Below are 19,872 nucleotides of genomic sequence, written 5' to 3'. Positions count from 1 at the left end.
TTCTCCAATGGGCGGGGGGTACCAAAACTCACGGGGTTAGGGGTGGTCGTGAAATACGAACGGGGGAGGGGGCACGGTGCGCGGTGCGCGGTGTTGATTTAGGCTGACTTTTTAATATCTTGAGCGTCGGGAGAGGAGCAAAATTCGCGTGTCGCACACACGCCCCATCCTTTAGTCATCCGTCTCTCCCCGTATTATGAGAAATATATATATATATATCGAAGTTCGCGAGGGGTGTGAAACATTAATTGAAACTATGAAATTGGAGTGGCCGCTCGTGTGCGTACATATATGTATGTCTATTCAACGCCACTCGTCGCCATTTCGTCATCGTCAAATTTCACACCCTTCTCCTTTGGCTTTTTCTCTCGTATATTATTAGGGGCTAAAGCTTTCAAATCCTCGTCGCGAAGGATCGAAGAGAGAAATGAGAAAAACCGACCGCTCGAAATTCTTAACACCCAAAAAATAACCACATTCCACGAGATATATATATATATATATATATATTGTATAATGAATTAATCGAGATTCACTTTTTGCAGCAGCGGTGCGACGGTCGTGTGTACATTGTGGGAAGAGGGCATGTCGTCTACGTCGGTTGAAAAGCAAAGCATATGAAAGTTTAGTTTCGTCGAGCTAGATTTAATCAGAAAACTTCTCAACTCGGAAAAGGAAGGTGGTGAACTGTGGCGAACGTTCGGTTCCCGATGTTTGACTTTTCGTCAAAGTAGCCTACCCGTTTCACGAGCACGTACGCCACATACCTCAAATGTATGTATATGGATATATACATATACACATATGTACACGTCCGGCCACGGGGTTACGACAAAATTGGTATTTCTTTTTTAACGTCGCTTGGTTTTTTTTTTTTCCTGTAGTTGTAGTCTTCTCAAACTATTTTTTGTTCCCAAGCCCACGAGCTCGTTCAAAAACTTACGACTTCGTACGATCTTTGCTGAGCTTTTTGTACCTCAGATTTTTTTTTTTTTTCTTCTTTTCTCCTCTTCTCCAACGAAATATGTTCCCGTTCAATTCCTGCCCACGTAATATTGTTGACGTAATTTACAATAATCTGATTTCTCTTCGTTTATACATCCTCTGTTTCTCCGCTTAATTTTTCATTCCTTTTTTTCGTTCATCACCCGAACGAAATCATAAGCGACAAATTAAGTTTGAGAGTCATCTTTTGTTACGAGTATAAAGACCCTTGCGAAAGGTTTCAAATTTTTTTTTTTTTTTTTTTTCTCTCTTCTTTTCATTATCATTATTTTATCATCATCTTTTTTTCTCCGTTCTCACGGGTAGCTTCAAAAGTGTGGTAGAAAGTATATAAGTGAAGTATTTGTTTCTATGTATAATTTTTCATGTAATATGAATGTAGTATAGGTGTACGTGACATCGGAGTTTATTTTTAAGAGTAATTGATTTCGAAGCCTTTGCACATCTCGCGCGTTTTATTTATCGTCCCAACATCGTACAGCTATATATACCTTCGGCCCGTCATATTTTTACAGAGAAAAGCTGCTTTTATAAATCAGTTCCTAAATCCGTATCAAGGACGAAAGAAAAAGTTTGAGCTTTTCATGCCACAAAAGATGTTCGGCGAAATTTTCGGCTAAGAAAGGGAGAATAATTATCGAGATTCTCAGGGCCCTTTCTTACTCCACAGCTTTTACTTCCCCCCCTGCACCTCGATGTCGTGTCATCAATTTACCCCGTGAAAAATTACTCCGATATTCGTACACTAGAAGTACATAGATCTTATGTACATATTTTATACGAATGATAAATATCCCCATAGAGTGAAGATCGGAATACAAGAAGAAAAAAGTTAATTTCAACCGAAGACTTCATGCCTCCCTACGCCTCCCCCCCCCCCCCCCCCCCCCCGTGAAAACGGATTTGAATAATTTTATATGAAATAAAAAAATTTATTGTATTATATATTCATTTTTGTGAACTAATTTTTTTTTTTATCACGCGCATGCTTTTCGTATATCTCGTTATTACGAAGAAGATTATAAGATGGCCTGGGCGAAACGGGATGAAAAAAACGAGTGGGGGAAAGAAAAGAAGCTGATAAGACGCGAACAAGTTTGTTATGCATGTATATATAAACCGTAGGAAGTGGAAGATTCCGGAGTATGTTATTCTAGAATTTCGTTTGTTATTATTAGTAACAAAGTGGGTCTCTCTTTGGTGTGGAAACCAATTGACGGGTCGGTGGCGATGGCGGTGGCTGGCGGCGATGGTGTTCGTGGTGAAGATCGAGAAACATAGAAGGATGAAACGATGATGAGAGAAAATAGAAGATGAGATAGAAAAAAATGAACTGTCTTTGCTCTCGTCTATTCGGTTTGTACTACCGTAATGCTGTCGCAGCAAAGTTCTCCATCGGTGCAAACTTAGTATGCTGGGTTTTTTTTTTTTTTGTTGTTGCTCTTTCCTTCGTTTTCATGATTATCACATTTTCACAATGTTTGAGAATCTCGCGACCCCGAAGAGAGAGAGAGAGAGAGAGAGAAAAGGAGGAAGAAAAATCGGGCGAAGAAGAGGGTCGGGTTATTAAGCAATCGGAAGGTTTCTTCCTTTTGATTTGGTTTTGACATTGTCAGGACGAGTCCCGGCGGCGTTGTTTGTAATACATCGTTTTCTGGTACACCGTGTAAATGAGAAATGGATGTTGAAAATAAGGGTCGCCACACCGTGTCGTTATACAGGTGGTATAATATATATGCATATATATATACAGAGTGAAAACAATGATGGGGAAGATGGAAAGGTGAAAATAACCTGGTATTATAACTATGGTATATTAATACATACATATATATTTAAGGTACATATCCATGACTCCGAGGGAAATAGCCAATCAGAAACTGGCAAATATTTCTTCTAAGCAAACACCGCCGCGACACGCGGGACTCCAGAAAACGCGGGCGAAAAGGATCGGCCCGTTTTACAGGGTGACGATTTTTCTATCTCTCTTTTTCACTCTTCTCTTCTCTTCACCTGATCGTGACAATGACCGGTGAAAAATGGGGTGTATTTCGTTCCTCGATACCTGCAGTTTGCGTACAATAGGTGGTAAGGTACAATTATCCTCGAACGATTAAATTTCAGGGATACGTGCGTACGGAATTTGACACCCGCCCACGTAGTGGACGGGTAGGTTATCGCCTAAACATCGTTACGTATTTTGTTCATCGATACGCCAAGAGAAGCTTTAGATAACATTGTACATCCGGTAATAAGATGGTGAAAGATAATCTGAGACCTAACGTTACACGATTTCGTTTCATTCGTTACAGGTGAGCGGCCGATTTATGGAAATTCGGGGCGAATTCGTGTGTGTTTTTTTTTTTTTTTTTTTTTCTCCAATATTACCAAAAAAAGGTAATACGATTTTTTTTTTTTTTTTTTCAGCAACAATGAGAGAAATGAGAGGCTACAGCTGTTCTTCGGAATACTTGTCATTTATTTTTTAACTTCTCTTTTTTTTTTTTTTTTTTTGTTCTTCTCCTGGTTGTGCTCCGGGCTATGTGTGACTACTGGTGGTAAAGGAGAAGAGAAATTGTGAAAACGAAGAAGAAGAAGACGAGGCAAAAAAAAATGTGTATATATGTAATAATATATATATATATATATATGTAAGGAAGAACGAGACGACACCACCTGCACCCCCTGGAGTCGAACAAAAGACGAGTGAGTGTTATATTGTTTATTACGACAAGCCTGCAGGCAGGTCTGAGTGGTAGTCTCAACATATCATGCTCGTGAAGTCGCTCCAGATCATCCCGAAAGATTCTCTTCTTCGCTGCTCCTGCTTCTTCTTCCTCTCCTCTCCTCATCTTCTTCGCGACAACGAGACGAGGCTCTCCTTACGAAGCTTAATTTGTTACCATGGATATATCCAGTCTACCGTGCTCTAGCTACCTTGTAACGTCAAACTCTTCTAACGGATGATTCTCTTGTTTGTCATATTTCAGACGAACGAACGATCGCTAAATTTCAGTAGAGCGAGTCAGGGGCCACCTTGGAATCGAGGGAAATAACACCGTCGATGTGGAGTAAGCAAAATTTATAGTTCCAATATCTTGATAGATTTTACTGGAGAATAAAAAGTCCCGGCTGTAAACCGTTTCTGAAATTTCACAATTTCTGAGATACGATTTTTTCAATACTCGCTAATCTCATTTCAGGGATGCTCGCAGACTCTGAACATTTTTCACTCCACAACTCGTGTATATTTTGCGTGTCCGATGTTCAAAACAGACGAGACAATAGTGATCCTTGCTGCTTTTGATTCTGCTCGTCCTTTTTTATTTTATTTCATTTCGTTTTTTATTTCTATCTTATTCGTTTATTTTTGTTCTTCAGAATGCTGGTAAAGGATAACGGTATAACGCTGCCTCCCGGCTGTTTCTATCTTAATCTTTTATCCTTCTGAAAGGAATAAAAGAAGAGTAGGTGGGAAGAAAAAAGAGAAGGAGAAAAGAAAAAAAGGAAAGAAAGGAAGAAAAGCCGAGTTTGCGAGGATAAAGACTAACTCTCTAACTCTCGAAACCTTTACAGGACCAAAGTAGAAGTTAGTCTCAACTACCTCGTGACTCGACGTACTATTACTATAAGTTACTGTACAGCGTGGGTGGCGCAACGATAATAGAGTGTTCGTGAAATGGTTGTAACATAACAACAAGAACAACGAGATCAAGATCACGATCATAATGTATAAGCCACCCGTAATTCCAGGTATTCCATCACCCTTCTCTCCCCCTTGGATACCCCCTAATCAATTTCGGGCCTCTACTACGCATCGGCGTTACAAAGTTGCCGCGTAATTTTCTACCCTCGTAGTTTTAGGGTGTCTCTACCACCTCCTCCTTCACTCCGTCTATTTTGTTCTATTAATTTCCGCACACCCCCCCCCCCCCCCCCCCCCCCCCGTTATTCTCTCGTCTCTGTGCGACAACTTGTTCAGCTGTAATCGAATTTTGTGCGCAAACGTTTTTCTTTCTTTTTTTTTTCTTGTTCGATTTCTCTTCATTTTCAGTGAAGAATCGCATAATAAATCGAACGCGATTGAAAATGGTTTTCATTCGCAGGTTGTACCGTGCGTCGGTCGATCGGTCGATCGATCCATCTCCTTCCATAATATGTAGTTTTTGTGTTGCAGGTACAAAACTATTTTAATCTCGCCAAAGAAAGTTTTTACGTTTCCTTGAACAACGCGACGCGTCGCCTTCTCTTCAGCTGTCACGAACCGATGCAACTTTAAACAACCCCTTCAATTTTGTATTCAACAAACCATCGCTCACACACCCTGGAAATTAACGTTAAAATTATTTCGTAACAGAAACTGGAAAAGTGACGTTGAAACTTGAAATACGAATCAATCCTTTTTGTTCTTTTTGATGCGTGACAGCGACGCTGGAAGGTTGAAATTTCTCACTTTCATAATTAACGACTCGCTACACCGCTACGCGTACGCGGTGTAAAATTTATCGCACGATTTTTGAGACCTCATAAAACGACGATCATTTGTCAGCTCCAGATCAGATGAAAACCGATCGATAAAATGAAAAATCAAGTACGAAATATTCATTGAAGAAAAACAAAAGTAAAAATGAAAGAAACGACGGAACATTCCGGAACACGAATCAAGGGTGAAAGTTGAAAATCTGAGGGAAAATTGGCGATAATACAAGAAAATTGCACGTCACCGCTTCCTCTGATATTTTTCCCCCCCTAAAGTGTAGTATGGTGTTTCACGACGGAATATATTGGTTTTCGAAACATTTATTATTATTGCTGTGTATATGTATATATTTTTTTTTTGTACAGTATGAAAACGTTGTGTAAGAGATGGTCGTGAAAAGAGTACGGAGAATGGAAGAGGTAATCAAGTTTACCATGACAACCGCCGGCGTTACCACCACCACCACCACCACCACCACCGCACACTGAGAGAAAGCTTTTTAAACTTTGATACAGGTACCTTCTCAATATCTCCCATATTAGATTCCTCAGTGAAGAGGTACCTATTGTCTTGAGTAAGCAATATATTGCAATTCACCACGTATGAAGAGAAATTGACGTATTCGTATATTGCAGAGAAATAATCTGCTCGATCTCAACGCTGAACCCTATTCGAGTAGATTCTCGAAATACCCAAAAAAATGTGTTGAAACGAAAGCGAATAATTGATCTCTCATTTTTGGGGCTTCTTTTTGGCACATCCGATTTTTGTAAAAGACGTGATACGGAAACGGAATTGGAATACGAGGTTGATCCGCACGGTTTGTTTTTTTTTTTTTTTTCTTCTTATTGTTCAACATTTTGAATAATTAAAATTAATTTAGCGAAGTGATCGGCGAAAATTTTCGCGACATTTGTTAGGAGCACTCGAGAAACGGGGGGTAAGGGTGAAAATTTCCGAACTCCGTCCGTAAATAACTTACTCAAAATTCTGTTCTCTCAGCTACGCCCGCATAAATTCTGAGAAGTATTAAAGTTACCTCGGTTGCACGTTGTACAATTTTGTTTCCTTGAGGAAACGCAGTTAATTACCTAACTGATAAATGCGCGACTGCAAACTCTGTAACGTCTAACAACGTACAAACACAATTAGATACCATTGAATAAACCCGCTAATTCCCTCGTCTCGACGAATTTTCAAAATACATTCGCACGGTACCTCGATTCAAAGTGAATTCTGGAAAATATTTTCTCAATAACATGCTACCGTTTTTTTCCACCCCTCAGATTTTTGTGTAGCTTTTTTCTTTTTTCTTTTTCTTTTTGTCTTCGCCGACGATTTTCGTGATACGTTTCACTATACATATAATATAACAACTCCCGTATTCTCTAACGGAGCTTTACAGTTATATCAATAACCAGATCGCGGTGTTTTCTCTTTCGGTTCGCTTCTTATTTTCTCTCTCGTCTTTTTTCTCTACATCTCTGGTATACCTGACGTGTACCGAAGTAGACGGTATTCGAAGGGTGGAACAAGAGATAATAGTTGAGTAAATATAAACTCCATTTTCTTCTCTTCTCTCGAGATCCCCTGGCGAGTTAAAGAGACTAAAACACACGTACATGCGAAGACGTCGAACGTTGAACAACCCGACGAGTAAAAACGGAATAACGGGGAAAAGCTAAGAGAATATTGCCGAACGACGTGTGTTGCGCGCACGTGCGTAAACCATCCTGAAAAATGACGCGAACGAAAGCTTCGGGTGCAGTAATGACCCCATGCGGTATGTTAAGGGTAAAAAAAAAAAATAAAACCTACAATCTATCGATCGAATATTTTTTTTTTTTCTTCAATCCGGGGTAGGGTTGGATCACCCTCCGAAAGGGTTTCTGGCTAGCTGTGATGTGGATCCGGAGCTGGTCCTGAGGTAATTGAGTCTAACTTCATCGAGGTGTGAGTTTTTAAGAAAGTCCGAAAATGACGGGAACCTGATTTTTGGGCTACTCTTTTCTCGTCCAATGAACGCATCGGGTTCATTCGGGAGAAAGTTGTCGGGCGATGGACAAAAGCTTTGAATTGAAATCGTGCGGGGATAGGATAATTTCTTAGCCACCGACTCACCCTGTAAATTATAGTTGAAACTCACCCCCTCGTCAATGGAGAATTCAAAAACGATATCCTAGCAACGCGACGTCATGCGTGCAAAGGACAGGGTAGACGTATAGGTATACAGTCGTACAATTATTACGCCTTCTGAAATGTAATTTGTGTGGAAACTTAGCGTATAACGTATATATATGGAATGGTTAGAATATACACTGTTCGCACACACCCCGTATAAGGTGACTGTGTTTCTCTTCAGATTCTCTGAGGATATCACGAACGGGTGCGTCTATACCTTTGTATATACAAACGACGCGGAGGTATACCTTTGTAACTCGGAAATTTCAAGGGTGTCGGAAACCCTCTCTGTTTTCATCTCATTATACCCGCCAATGATGATGAATTTACTCCGAGACTACCGAATTACGTCACGTGGAGGGTAACTTTCATCCACGTATATAGACGTAATTAAATGTCGTATACAACGCTCAACACAAAACGGTTTTCGATTCTCCGAATAGAAAAAAAAAACGGGTGCTTTTTTTTGTTTTTTTTTTTTTGTTTTTTTTTTTCACCCAGGATTCGCAGGTTGATATTTTTAGGAAGGAGACGAGGTGTATAGATTTTTTGTCGACTAATCGGAGCTTGCGCCGGATGAATAAAAATGTGACTCCTCGTCTATACATATACGTGACTGAGAAAAACTAATAATAATTCGCATGAATATATATTATGACGCGTAGTTACCCGTACATCGGCTATCGCAAAAGCATTCCTTGTCGGACGAAGTTCATGTGTTGTGTAAAAGGACGTCCCCCATGAATAGAGCTTTCGCATTCTAAACGCGAGTTGAACTCCTAGGTATATATACGTACATGTGTGTATACAATACGTATACGTATATACGTTGTTAGAAATTCTATAGAATCCCAAGAGACCGATGTAGATTTCGATGCAGAAATAGATATATACGGGGTATTCGCGTATACTTGTATACGTACACGGTGTTCAATTTTCTAACGGAATCCTAGCTTGCTCCGTACCTCGAATTGTACAGAAATTACGAATCCATTTCGCGTACGAATCATCGGCCATCCATGCCAATGTTGCAATGATCCGTTCTCCATTTTCCGTGAAAATTTTTCATATTCGTTAAACGATGTTCTTCTCGTTGTTCTGCACGTCGAACTACGCGCTGCACACTTTATATCAGCCATTTAGACCGACGTGATTTTCTCGTCTGCTGTGGGAGGGAGACGGTGAAACGGGCCCGGGGAAAAACATGGTGACGGTAAAGGGGGAAACAAGCTTGGTGCTCTTCCGGCTGCATAATTTAGAAGGATAAATAATTCACTACGGATCCTTCCTGCGATATGTATATGCCGTGTATTTATACAATATACGTACAGATGATTCTGCTACATTATATGAACGTTCGACGTTGAGGGGGATGAATTTCGATGCGAACTTACACATGCTACGTACAAATATATATGTATTTCATCTGCGTACATATATTCATGTTACATAATCGCGATACTGTCCAAATTTCATTGCACCTGTCGTAGTAAGATTCGGAGAATCCGAAAGGACTTCTATATCTGTAGGGGTATATTCGTTATGCGGTACGACCAAAATTTTTGCCAATGTTGAGAAGGAGGTTTTTTTTATTCTAAATAAATTGTATCTAAAATTGATGATATCTTCGTCGACGGAGCTATTCGGAATTTTCGTAAAACACATCAAACAAAAAAAAAAACGGGGGGGGAGGAATCGTTACGATACAACGAGTCTTCGTCGCCTCGATATCTTCTTGAAAAGTAATAGAAAAAAAGTGATCGCTATCGATACTCGTATAAATTATATATGTTATTCTTATCAAAACTGAAGAAATTTATATCCGCGGTATTATATGTGTGTTCAATATTTTATGAATCGAAAAATCTCGTGTAAAGGTATGATAATAAATTACGTATTTTATCTTCCTTATAAAGTTTGAAATCACATACAGAAATAATTCATCTATATACCTGTACAGAAAATATATAAGAATAACATATTATTATACGTATATCTTTCAATCGATACTTTTTGAAAAGATTTTTAAATTTCGTATCGCTCAGGTTTATAGATGCCGCGCACTCGTGTGTAAAATTTCCTTACGTTAAAAGTTTCCGATTATCTTTCGAAAAGAGACGAAATGATGTAAATTTTTTTTTTTTTTTTTTTTCATTCATCTTTCCTCTTTTTCATTCGTTTTGGTATCACGGCAGCATTTTTGGTACATAGCCTGAGGGCTACTCGCGACGCGGACTGCTCGCGGACTTTATTTATTGTATTCTGTTGTTTTTTTTATTTTTCTTTTTTTCTTTTTTTCTTTTTTTCTCGCTGATGTTACGCGTATAAGAACGGAACAAATGTCTACCCCGATAAGACGGATCCGTCATATATCTCGTCATATATGTACATGTGGATGAAAAAAGTCGTTTTTCGTACGAAACATATATTTACATATGTATATGCACGGTTGATAGCCAATTCACTTGATATATCGCACCTAACTTCCATATTCTTTTTACCACCTATACTCGTGTGTAACGCGGAAAAATTCTTTAAACCTCGCATATTCTTATACGGCGTGTGAAAAACGAGATAAAATAAAAATAACAAACGATAAATCCATAACCGAATACCTCATTCGTGCGTTGAATGATCCTGAAAAAATTGGGATTTGGTGCAATAAAAACTTTTTCACCGAGAACTTGCGAAAAAGGAGAAAACAAAATCCCTCTATACAAATGAAGAAATCTTGTACCAAAAACCAATGCAGGGGCGCGCGGTTTGTTGTGGGGCGTCACCTCTGCTCAGCCCCCAAGGTGACGTCTCACAACAAAGCGCTACGCTGCTGGCTACCTGACTCCAGCAAAGCTCGGGCTCCCTCGAAGACCGAGAAATTCATATGTGATTCGACCCGTGCATGGACTGCGACGAATCAAAACGGGTCTACGACTATAACCCATCGATATGTCGTAATTTTTCTGTTCCCAACAGCGAATAATTGATGATTACTCGATCGATTGCATGAGTAGATAATTTTGGCTTTCAGATTTGGATTTCTGAGCTGATTGTATGTGAGATTACTCTTGGAGAACCAAAAAAAAATTCGATTTTTGAGAGAAAAATAAATCATTGTTTTAATTGGGTTTAATACACTTTTCTTACGTATTTTGACCTCAGGAATCCGAATCTGAAAGAAAAATTTATCTATCTCTAAAATTGACCGAGTTATCGCCATTTTTCACCTTTTTGGGGTCAAAAATGAAAAATTGATTTTTTAGTCCATATTAATGTAATTTGAGCTCAGGAATACGAATCCGGAAGAAAAATTGATCCATCTTAAAAAATGACCGAGTTATCCCCATTTTTTCGCATTTTTTGGCATAAAAATGGAGATATCTCGAAAGGAAAAAATCGTAGCTCAATTTGGACAACGGATTCGTGTTCCTGAGGTCAGAATACGTAAGAAAAGTGCTATACGATCAATTTTAAAAAATAAAAATTTTTGGTTAAAATTTGAAAAAATCGTAAGGGGTACCCCTTGGAAAAATCTCAAATTTTGGCCAAAAAATTTTATTTTTAAAAATTGATCGTATGGCACTTTTCTTATGTATTTTGACCTCAGGAACACGAATCCGTTGTCCAAATTGAGCTACCATTTTTTCCCTTCGAGATATCTCCATTTTTATGGTAAAAAATGCGAAAAAATGAAGATAACTCGGTCAACTTCAAAGATAGATCGATTTTTCTTCCAGATTCGGATTCCTGAGCTCAAATTACATCAAGATAGACTTAAAAATAAATTTTTAATTTTTGACCCCAAAAAGCTGAAAATTGGCGATATCTCGGTCAATTTTAGAGATAGGTGAATTTTTCTTCCAGTTTTGGATTCCTGAGATCAAAATACGTAAGAAACGCATATTAAACCCAATTATAAAAATGATTCATTTTTTTTTCTATAAAATTGAACTTTGACGTCGTCTCGTCGTCTCGGAATGAAAATCTTACGATCAAAATAAACGATCGCGCGATTACGTACCGTAAGTAGAATATTGTTCCACTCGTTGTCTCCACGGTTCATATAAGAACGATTTATTTGGTTTTCTTTTTTCTTCTCCCGTTTCATTTGGCTTTCTTCCAAATTCAACTCCTGCGGTACTGCAAGCAGGTTATTATACACGCTACAAACACGTATATATTCCATATATGCTCTTTATGGCGCAGCCAGTGCAACGGGTTGTGAATAAAAGCTCGTTGTACGCGAGCAACGCGTCTCCGCCCTTTTTTTCAGTACCTTTTCTCTCTCTCTCTCTCTCTCTCTTTCAATTTCTGTACTTTTATTTCCAACATTTGTTTATTTTTTTTTTTTCATTTTTTTACTTTCAGTACGTATGTGGCGCCAACAATCAGCTTGTCACGGGAATGCCAGGGGCGAATTTTTGCACCACCGAAGGGCTGGATAAAAAGGAATGCCACGAAACGTTCGCGTACGGTACAGTTATACGCAGAGGGGTTATTTTTATCGGTCGATGCACTCGACGAACGAAAATTCGAAATAATAATTTAAAGTATATGAAGTAAATTGCCGAACGACGCGGAGTGTTTGAAATTTTTGCGTATCCTGAAATGAAACCGGAGCACGGAGTATATCCGGCTCGGCTGGTCCACCTGCACACATGCGTCCGCAGTACACGATCCGTCTACGTATATCGGACATACGTGTAAACGGCGATGTGTAACACCGTTCGCTACCAAGGAAACTTTGTAACGAGAGCAGTAAACTCGTAACGAGATAATTTAATTACTTTCTCACGCGTGAAATTCACCCGCCGTTCGCCAACTGGATCTTTCGTCTGCCCCCGTCGATACTTTACGTATCATGGCATCGTTTGTATTTCGTGTAATTACACCCCTCAGCAGATATATACATATGTATATGCAACGCAGAATTGCAGTATTTTCATTCGCGTTGACTGAGGAAGGGAAAAATTGATAAAATGAAATAAATAAGTCTACAAATTTCGACGCAACGGTAGGGGTGGGCAGTCTTCAAAAAAGAACGACCAGATGACTCGGAAGATGTGGTAATGACAGTTTATTATTATTTTTTTTTTCTCAAGGTTCAACGAAAATCGGAAGGAGCGTAACATTCCCGAAAGAAGTCGGCGGTCGAAAGTTTGGAATACCCATAATTCCGAGGTCGGGGGTGGGATGGAAAGGAGAAAGACAGGGGAAACGGGGAGTCCAGGAGTTGGGTGAAAATAAAAGGCAGTGTACGTACGGACTATAGGGGATGTAAAGCTACCTCGGGGGCGAACTAATTTTGACATGACTTTTAGAGCAAACATCCGCCTAAGCGGTAACTTCCTCTTTTACACGAATTTTCTATACCTGCAGGTATACCGGTATGTATGCACCCCGCACAGTTTCTCAAAGTATACCAACTCCAACTGAAAAACAAAGGATAAAACTTTGTAGTACGATCTCAAGAATAGTTCGCATAGTACGAACTGTACCCGGCTGTACACCAACCGACCGACCGACCATCTTCTTATCGAGTAATTGTTCGCACAGATTCTTCGTCTTTTCAGAGTTTCTCAAATTTTCTTTATTCAACTTCTTTCTTCGTGGGGCATCGAATGAAATTCCGTCTGTTGGATAGCCGCGTGGAATCATTTATACCAACACTCGAGACTATCGGAGTTTTACCTGTTTTTTTTTTCCCCCCATCCTCGAAACCGATGGGGATGTACATCTGTTGTTCAAATAGTTTTATTTCAAAGGACCCCGTGCATCTGTGCGCGCGGAAGGGGTAAAATTATTTCATCCAGTTTTTGAAGAGAATTATTCTTAAATTATCAAATCTTTCGAAGTTTTTTTTGCGCTAGGTTGGAGAGGAGAAGTGAATTTGATGTAAAAAAAAAACAAAAAAACAAACAAAATGAAATGAATAATCAAAGGGAGCTAGAATTACAAAAAAAAAAAACCATCGATCTATACCGTTACCTATTTCGCGTGAATATATCTAGACTAAAAATGCTTGAGATTTGAAAGAAGAGTGAAGTGTATCCTGCTCGCTCAGCACCATAAACTTGAGCTTAGCTTATCTCCTTCTGCTCGTTTCCTCTTATTCGAATTTTCTTCTCCCTTTCTTCTCCTCGTTTTTTTTTTCCCCGGCTCCTCTCTTATTTTATTTCTTTATTTTTTTTTTATTTTTTTTCTTTCCCCTCCTCTTTTCGGACAGCTTTTGCGGAATATCCCGGCGAACTAGGCGAGCCAACGGCGAAGGCGGTGGTGCACGAAAGGATAGCCGGTTGCCTCGCGGGGATTCAACCGCAAAAGTATAGAATAGTAGAGAACGGAACGGAACGGAAGAGGAGCTACTGTGTTTTTATTCGTTCGAGAAGGTTTTATTAGAGCAGACGCAGATGTCATATCGGACCCCTGGGCTCTTCTCGGTAATGCGGCTACTTTCAACTCTCCATATGTACGTATTTGTAAGCGTGTGTGTGTGTGTGTGTACCTTATGTACGATCTATACCTCCACTTACTTCCATTCTCTTCTACTCTCTTTTTCTATCTTAGATTTATACCCTCGCCATATTTTACGATCAAACTTGACCGAATATCACCGCGGATCATTTCCTTTTCCCATCACATATATTGTACGTACATCCAACTTCATGTTATTACTACCCATATATATGTATACGTGACGCCCGGCTCACACTTCCTCACTTTTTCACTTTTTCACTTTATTTTTTTTTTAATCGTATTATGCGAAACTCGTATGAAAAATTTTTGCGTACGTAAACTATCGGACGGAACGAGATAAGAGGCGGTTCTTCAGAATGGCGTGAAAGTCTTTTTATTTTTCAGTCTTACCTGCCGGAGAAGTGCACATAATTCCGAGGGTGCAACAGCGACTTGGGGTTACTGACTTCTCTTTGTTTCGCATTGTTTCTTCAGTTTTTCCTTTCTTTGAGATGACGTGGGTTCCCGGGCTGAAACTTTGTCTATCTCTATGAGGAGGACTCTTACAATTAGACGGTCACGCTCATTACCCGGTTTTACCGCGGCTACACGTGAAACCTAGTTTTTTCTATCGTCTTTATAATTCTCGGTAAATCTAACGTCACTAAAAAAAAATATTTTGTCAGAAATACCCGCTTCTCTTTTCTCCGGTGGGTGAAAATAACGCAGATTCGAAACTGAACTATGAATTGATTGCGTTTTCGTACGAACGAGATCACGCCATTTTTTGGTAAAATTAATCAAAAATAATTGTTATTACTATTCCGTATAAAATCTTAGCGATGTTTTGAGTCAAGCGTAGCGATAGAGTTGAGCTAACCATAAACCACATCCTAAGTGTTTATTCTTTCTTTCCTGTTTCGCAATATCTTTCAAGAATTTCTCCGGCTTTCCGTAATTTAGAGTAATCAAGTGATGCGTGGTTGACCGCACAGTATGATGTGTTTTTCTAATTAAACGAGCATTCCGCATCATGAATATCGTGCATATTTGTTCGATTACGAACTCTGCATTGTAGAGTCGTCGAAACGGCATGGGAATGAGTCGTACTGTCGATTAAAAAAATCTAGAATTTTTCGCTCCGAAATTTGCAAGAAATTCGCAACTGTAAGAATCTGCGATCTTTGATTCGGTTTGATTTTTGGCCCAGAAGATTTCATCCCCACGTTTGGATCTATAGCGATATTATGGACTATTGTTCATGAAAACGTGGTAACTTCTTCCCACTCCTATCTTCATAGAAAAAATATACATACAAGAGATAAAAAAAGAACGAGAGGAAGAAGAGACGAAAAAAATGGCCTGCCGTTCGCTGCGTACCAGAAGTTGAAAGTTATATCAGAAGATAAAATGCGACATGTGTAAACCCCACGTATATAGTTATCTGTATCCTCGAGTCCCTCGGGAGCGTTTGCAGCACTCTTGGATAGTTCTCTCCCCGAGGGATAATACGTATGTATACATACGTCTTTATACGCACGTATATGTATGTACGTAGCATACTGTACGTGAGCTTTTGTCTTGTTTATATAGATGCCGAAGGTTTTTAGGGGTGAGAAGATTTAAGGAAGTAGAAAATTTGCTGAGGGTTATTTCGCCGCGTATCCGGGAACAGAATATAACGGATGCGCGCATACATATACACACGTACGCGGGTCGTACATTAGGCACGCATGTACGTACGTACATCGAAGTGGTCCCCTTGTGAAAGTCATTTTTGGATTCTAATCGCCGCGATCCCTGAAACCGTTTCGGATACGAGAAATTTCACGTGGAACGCGGACCGAACGGATGAAAACGCCGAAGACGGGGAAACGTTGAAAAAAAAATATAACGGGGGAGAGAAAAAAAAAACACAAGCTCGGTGGAAAAATATACACGAGGTATACAAATAATCCAATGTTAATCCAGAACAAAGAGAGATATTCCCATGGGGGAAATATGTGACGTGTGTACGGGAATATCTATGTACTGGATTACAAATGGGGTATAGACTTTTGCGGTGCGATTCCTCCATTTTCGCCCTTCCTTCAGGATATCACCGCGAGATTTCTTCCCACTTACGGATATGACACGCGAGAGGACTGCTTGAAATTCAGAGCTCGTGTAAAATCGTGATTGTCTCCATAAGTCTCCTTGGCTGTAGATAAAACCTTTTATTTTTTTTCAGCGGAAAGAAAAAAAAAGCAAACAAAGTAGGGAAGAAGGCAAGAAGGGAGAAAAGGGAACAGGGGAATAGGACGGAGGGCTGCCACTCTGGAGGTTCGTAATATATACATATCGTTGTATGTATAGACCGTACATATACGTGCGTATGTGGTATTTATCTATCCACATCTTATAGTGCGTCCGTTTTCCGTATTTCGTTTTACGCATTCGTCCCTTCTCTCTTGAGCGAAATGGAGAGAAAAAGAAGAAAAAAAATAAACAAACAAGAAATGGACCTTACGAAATGCATCAACCTTACAAACAACGCGTGGAAAATCTCTTTTCAAACCGGATCATCCTCCGTAAAAAAAAAAAAAAAAAAACTACGGCGTAGCCCAGACGACATATTTAATTTTTTTGTTCCTTCTACGTTCTCGATATAATTTATCTTTCGTTTGATTTTTCAGACTGGACGAGAACTGTTCATTTTTTTTAATCATCCGCTTGGAATGTTGGACAAAAAAAAAAAAAATATCGTCATTTTTCGTTACGATGAAACAAAAGCGACAAAATTCACTTGATATTGCATTCTTGAAAATACGTGCGTTTGAAGTTTAGGTTCGTAAAAAAATTGTTGAAAATAAATGACCGTGTGTACGGTATATATGTATAATACGACTACCGGATTCACAGTCCATCATCGTCGGACACACCCAAATGCAATTCGTTTAACCCATAGTAGAATGTGACCGCGTGGATTCATTCATAGCAAATTGCGTATACGAGGAGGGCAATACCGGTTCGTTACGGTGAATTGGTCAAAGTTAAAGCTTCTCAAATCGAACCTATCCGTATACACATGTACGCGCACGATCGTTTTCGGACTTCCCTTTAACATCAATGTACCAACACCTATGCACCATCCGCACGTCCGACCACCTACCCACCTATATCGCAAATAATCACCGTTGGTCTTTTGGAAAACCGCGCGTTTCGGTGTTTGCTCAATTTTCATTTTTATTTTTTTCTCTACACCTTTTTCGTCCGACTCATTCTTTCCTCTTGTATTCGATCGTTGGCGATTCTCCTGATAAACTCACACACCGCGGGGATCAGATTTATCGAAACTTTCCTCTTCGCCGTTTTATCAAATCGCACGGATTCCGACGCTGTACAAGTTCGTCGGATCGTGTAAGATTTTTTTTATCTGAAATAAAGAAGACGAAGCGTAAGAGAATGAAAAAATTCGTACGGAAACGCGTTCATCGAACCGCATGGGATTAGAAGCCCTGCTGCACGTATCGCGGTGTGATAGGTGTGTAATGTAAACGTATATTATAATGAGCATGAAAGTTGTCTGTGAGAAAACGTCCGGGCGTCTCGTCTCCTCCCGCAGAACAACCTCATTTTTCCTCCTCCTCATCCTCGTCCTCAACCTCTACTCCTTCACCCACAAGGAGTCTGAAGCATCTGGTGATTAGACGCGGTCCAGGATCAGCCGTATGACGAAGCGGTTTTCGTGCATTCCTGACCAACCGACCAACGAAAATAAAAAAACGAAACTAAACGACAGAAGGGAGAACGACGCGACCAGAAAAATTTTGTGCCACCACCACCCGTTCCGGCGATGCGAAAAAGTGAAGCGAAAAAAAAAAGTAAATTTAGAAAAAAACATAAACCCCGTTATGACACGGGCGTCGCATTTGTTGGGAAAAACTTTTTGCTCCAACATTTTTATCCGGTTCTTTTTTTTTTTTTTTTTGAGAGAGAAATTTAGAAACGAACAGATTTTGGAAAGTCGTTTCGATCGGGGTGAAAAATGAAGAGAAAGGAGAGGGAGATCGGAGTAGAGAAAAAGACGGAGGAGGAGGAGGAGGGGAGAGAAAAAGTAAAACGTTCGGAAGAGTGCTCCTGCAGGAGAGATGGGAAAGTAGAGGAGATACAAATGAGGGCAGAACTGGGGATGAACGTTATCGCTTATCCTGTGGGAGCTATTCGTCCCAGCCTCCCCGATAAGCGCGAAGCTTCTGCTTTCGACTCGCAAACCGACTCACCTCGCCTCGCTATCACCAAGGAATCCGCGTGTCGCGCAAACCGAACGTTAAATTTCTAACGGCAACTAAAACCATCGGGACAACGCCCTAAAAATACCAGGTACGAATGCCCTTCGGCTGAATTTTTATTAGCCGAGATAAATATGTCGCGTTAACTCTCGTCATTTTTCGTCGTCGTTGTATTATCCAAGACAGTTATCCGATACTACTCGACTGTTGAAACAAAAAAATAAAATTCAAATGCAGATTTTTAGTCTCACTGTCGGATCTGGAATATTTCTACATACGCACGGTACAGTAGCAACTCGTCTAATGCGGAGAGAAGAGAAAAAGTGATATATATACTTTCCAATGAAATCAGCTGTTCGAAGAAGCTGATGAAAAAGGGACGTGACGAGATCAACGGAGGATTTGGGAGTATAATGCACCGTACGAAGAAACAAATGGAACGGAACGAACAACCGAAAGATAAACAAAAAGGATGAGAAAAAAAGATAAGTAACTGAATAAATAGATGAATAAATAAACAAATTGAGAAAAAAAAAAGAGAGAAGGGCAAGAAGGGCAAGAAGGGAGGACAATGTGCGGTTGTTTGTTTGTCTATCTTTTCATATGGATAAACGCTTACGAAATAAAAAAAGCGGAAGGGTTATATAAGAATAACAGCGATTCAATCGTCGACGATTACGTCACGATCGGTACAAGTGTTGCATGTGATACGCGGAGATCGATTGCAGACTGTGGCAATGATTTAATGATTAAGATTTTCCGTCTTATACACGAGCTATACATATAATTGTTGTACAGGGAAAATAATTCAGCTCGACCTGTACGCGATTATCATATTTTATACGAACGTAGGGAGCCACGGATGACGAAAGTAAAAAACTTCGTTCCAGCTCTCCAACTGTACGGATGAATCTTCGAGAAATCGTAACGCGATCGAGCGTCGTAGATCGACGGTATTCTTGATAAGCGTAACTGAGTACAGGGAGAAAAGATACGACTGAAATTTGGTAAAAAACCTCACAGAGAAAAAAATAAAAGAGAAAAATTCCGGTTGAATGGACGATTATATTCAGACGTAACACGAACGCATTGTTTTGCCTCATCATAGTATCTGGAGAGTGTATATAATTTGATTCCCAAGCGAACCGTCTCCAAGTAACACGGTTATCTTTCACATGGTGTTCGGTAATTCTTCAAAATGATAATAATTCAGATGGATGAGGAGAAAAAAAATTGGAGTAAAAAATTGTATGCGGGCTACTGTCTGAAAATTAAGCTACTTGTACATATAATTCTATGACGTATTTATGTATCACATTTTTTTATCCGTCTATATATATATATATATACATATACAGTTCATCTCTTCAATTTGGGGAGATTAAGGAACTGGAGCGTCTGAATCAGTCCCACCACATAAAGATATATCTCCGAAGCGTTTCGCGCCCGTTGGTGATTTTTTTTTTTTCACAATTCTTCGAC

The 19,872-nt window shown here is 39.6% G+C and overlaps 1 protein-coding gene and 1 long non-coding RNA gene across 7 annotated transcripts in view; one reads left to right on the top strand and one right to left on the bottom strand.

The window, feature by feature from the left end:
- The window catches only part of LOC105689622 (collagen alpha-1(XVIII) chain), a 66,248-nt gene that overhangs the window by 37,506 nt on the left and 8,870 nt on the right, over nucleotides 1-19,872 (bottom strand). The window lies entirely within an intron of this gene.
- LOC125501829 lies at nucleotides 1,903-19,869 on the top strand. Its single transcript, XR_007279554.1, has 9 exons — nucleotides 1,903-3,317; nucleotides 3,433-3,711; nucleotides 3,996-4,076; nucleotides 5,851-6,000; nucleotides 12,032-12,132; nucleotides 12,766-16,441; nucleotides 16,524-16,689; nucleotides 16,795-18,481; nucleotides 18,628-19,869. It is a non-coding gene; the product is annotated as an uncharacterized LOC125501829 (long non-coding RNA).

This window comes from Athalia rosae, chromosome 7 (assembly GCF_917208135.1).
Source record: "Athalia rosae chromosome 7, iyAthRosa1.1, whole genome shotgun sequence".
Taxonomy (NCBI): Eukaryota; Metazoa; Arthropoda; class Insecta; order Hymenoptera; family Athaliidae; genus Athalia; species Athalia rosae.
Note: the sequence above shows the minus strand (reverse complement) of the source record. Positions and strands in the feature narration are given on the sequence as shown.